This window comes from Notolepis coatsorum (assembly GCF_963971535.1).
Source record: "Notolepis coatsorum genome assembly, chromosome: 4".
NCBI lineage: Eukaryota > Metazoa > Chordata > Actinopteri > Aulopiformes > Paralepididae > Notolepis > Notolepis coatsorum.
The window spans coordinates 79,541,090-79,544,810 of NC_140168.1; the positions used below are offsets into that span (position 1 = coordinate 79,541,090).

The window sequence follows — 3,721 nt, forward strand, 5'->3', positions numbered from 1 at the left end:
ACTCCTGGTAACAGGCACAGCACATGGTTGCATGCACAATTGCACACACGTGCACACACACACACACACACACGCGCGCGCACGCACACACACATTTCCATTCTCACTCCTAAAACAGGCTCTGTGGAACCATATAGGGTATATAATACGTAACACACAACCACAGAACACCCACCACAGCAGGCAGATTGAATTAAAACGGACTAGATGAGGCATTCCCCAACCCGTCCCGATGAAGACTCCACGCCACCGCCTTCTGAACCGCTGTCTCCAGCTATAGCTAGTAGCCACTTCCACCCAAAAAAAAGGGGTCAGACCTCTAATTTGGCCCAGAGAGGATGAGTTGTGTGTCTACTCATGGTGTACACATTGCATGTCCTATGTGATTCCCTTGGCGATGGCAGACAAAGCTTGTGGGTACAGTGATTCGGTTTGGGGGCAAAACTGGGAAGGATTTAACTTGTGAGAGAAGAAACTATATTTAGCTCACATTGTTCCCGCAGAGCTTTTAGAATAGGCCTGTTTCCTCAGACATGTCACTGTTGGCGGTTACAGCTTCATGGGATATGAGTGGAATTAGATTCAATCCAATTTATTGTTATTATACAGCACAGGTACAACGAGTGGCATCCAACAAGAGTGCAAATGGAAGTGCAATGGAAATATACAACGTACAGGTGATTCAACTGGATATCAAATATATAAATGAGTAATAGTGCTAATCAGGTGTATGTACAGACAGAGTTGTATTGTTATTATGTACAGTGATAAAGGTATAAAGACACTTTGTAGTAAGTCATACTGGCCAGCAGTGTAACTAACTAGTAGTAATAGAATAGTCCCAAGTGTCTATTGGAAATCTGCCTTTAAAAAGACGAGACAGGTTACAGAAGGGCGAAGTTATCCGTTCTTATGTGACATTTTGTTTCGTTTAAATATAGAAAACGACATTCACAATCTCTCTCGTTTCCTGTGACCTGTTTCGAAGTGTATGTGTGTGTGTAAACCACTGACTGACCCATGAAATCAATTTTAAGTAAATGTTCAAAATGTCATACCAAAGTGCAAAGCGCCAGGGCTTCGTTACCCCATTCCATTACAGTAGACTATTATGAAAAAAATATAAAAAAAAATTAGTAAAAAAAAAAGTGAACTTGAGAAAACAGACCCTGACATCTTACGGCGCTCCTGTCCTTTTCTTTGAAGTGTCCACAGCGACTTGAAACACATCGTAATAATAATCTCACTGTAAAGTACAGTAGGCTACAATTTAAGAGAGGAACCGGCGCGCAGAACTTACCTCCTCCGTGACTGTATATAGAGTGTATTTTTCTTTCTTTTGGGGCCTATCCCCAAAAATAGTAGACTATCCGTTTCAGGGTTTGAAACACCTTTTGAATCACCACAAAGTCCTCCTGTCCGCCGTGTCTGTCTCTTGTTCCGAGGTGTGGTCCTCCCTCCTAGTCAGCAGGCAACCAAACACACAATCAGGAAATTCTTAGCTTTTTGAAAATTTGTTTTTCTTTTTTCTAACCCTCTCTCTCTTACTCGAGCCGATCAAGTTCTTCTGTCAAACAGCGCCATCCCATTGGCGGAGACACACATAGCCCGGCCACCATCACACTCCTACGCAGAAAGTTCCACTGACTGTCAAACATGTTTTGCGGGCGGTGACGTCACGTGGTAGAGGCGGCTCTGCGTAGGAGTGTGTCTGACCATAGATATATCTGTGTCTGACTGCCTCTATGGCTACATTCACACTGCAGCACATATCAGCACGTTTCAATTCTGATCTGGACCACTTTGATAATGTGGTCCTAAATCAGATATAGGTCTGTTTTTTTTGCAATGCAACCTCAGTCTGAACAGTCATTTCAGAATGCATGCAACTTGTACATCACTCTTCTCTTCTGCCTGGAGTCACTCTGTGAATACAAACATGTAAGAGAGCTGTGATGGAGGTGGACTCAGGGGCGTCGTTTTGGTATGGCAAGGTATGGCACTCGCCATACCTTGGCAAATTAAAATGGTAAAATAAAAAATGACTTATTTTTTTATTAAATTTTTTATATAATTACAATTTTTTTATGTTGATTTAGAATTCGAATGTCAACATTATGAACGAAGCTTCGAACTATTCGGTACAGCCATGTTTTGATATTGTCAATTGTCTCACTTTTACTAGGTGACTTTTACTGTGACTAACTGAAATATGCCCCAAAAAAAGGAAAATGGACATAGGGACGTTTTTTAATCAAAGGGCAGCAGAGACAAGTGATACAGGGACACAGCCAGGTAAGGTCTTACAATGGCTTAGTGATTATAACAGTGCAGTTCAGCATTCAGTAACCCATACTTTTTGTGAATGTGTTTTTGTTACTGCATTCTGTTGAACACACACCTCAGAACCGTACCTAATGAAAATTGGCTCAATTGCAAGAAGAATAATAGACAGTTATGGTATTACATTCTGCATCATTTGTATGCAAAATATTGTGATTCCCTGCTTTAGTCTGTTGACACATTAAAAAATGCTTGTGTAGTCCTGTGTCATACCTAAATGTCATATAAGTGAATTGTATAGAAACAACTCACCAAAAGTGACTATTGCACAACTGATTTGACAAAAAAATAACCCCCCCCCCTCCCTCCTCGCCATACATGGCTTTTACTGAAATGACGCCACTGGAGGTGGTCAATGGAGGGACAGTGAGGTGTTTTCAAGGCTGTGGCCCCCAAGCCGTGGAACCAGCTATCTCTGGAGATCAGAACTGCCCCTTCGCTGGAGACATTTAAGTCCCGACTAAAATCACACTTTTACTCCCTATAGCCTTCAATAAACCCTGATTTTCCCACACCCTAACTCACACACTCCCGTGCAATTTATCCTGTCCCTTCCCGCTTGTATCTGTGCTTGTGTTTGTCGCGTTCTTTAGATTGACCTTGAAGGATGGGGAGAGGGTTTAGCAATCAAATATTGAGTGAATATTCAATATGACAGAGTATTTACACAAACAGCTGAGAGTGGACACAGGTTCTATAGCTCTGGGCTCAGCAGGAGCTGCGTCCGGCTTCTTCCATCACATTGACATTTATACTTTTCTGGTTGGTGTTCTGAGCGAATGAGGTGGCTCTCTTCCAAATTAGCAGCGTGGTTCAGGGCTTAACAGACGACTTAACAAGGTAAGGTAACAGTTAAAATAACAAGGATCTAGAATTACAGTTGGTCTCCTGCCTTTCACTACACATAGGCATTTTTTTTGTAAACTGTTGAACTCATCTATGACATGTCGTCAGCTTGTGACTGCAACTTGTTCCTGTTTGCGGACGACTCAGCCCTGCTGGTCTCTGACAAGAACAAGTTACAGGTTGAAAAAACCCTCAGCTCGGAACTAGGCAGAATCTGCATATGGCTCGCTGATAACAAACTATCATTACACATGGGCAAAACAGTGTGTTGAGTTGAAGAGGCTTGGTGGCAGTGGCCGGGAGGCCAGCTAGCAGTGCGTTGCAGTAGTCGAGGCGGGAGATGACTGTTGATTGGACGAGGAGTTGGGTGGCTTCTTTTGTCAGGAAGGGGCGTATCCTTCTGACGTTGCTCAGGAGGAATCTGCAGGTTCTGGTTGTCGCTGCGATGTGAGCAGAGAAGTTCAGCTGGTCGTCGAGGACAACACCAAGGTTCTTGGCGGTCGGCGACGCGGTCACAGCTGCATTCTCGACT

The 3,721-nt window shown here is 43.2% G+C and overlaps 1 protein-coding gene across 2 annotated transcripts in view; it reads right to left on the bottom strand.

Moving 5' to 3' along the window:
- The window catches only part of cdc42se1 (CDC42 small effector 1), a 121,958-nt gene extending 120,495 nt beyond the window's left edge, over positions 1 to 1,463 (bottom strand). For both annotated transcript variants that reach the window (XM_084313270.1, XM_084313269.1), the window contains exon 1: positions 1,301 to 1,463. The gene's annotated coding sequence lies outside the window, so the exon portion shown is untranslated. The remainder of the gene's footprint in view (positions 1 to 1,300) is intronic.
- Between the last annotated feature and the right edge of the window lie 2,258 nt (positions 1,464 to 3,721).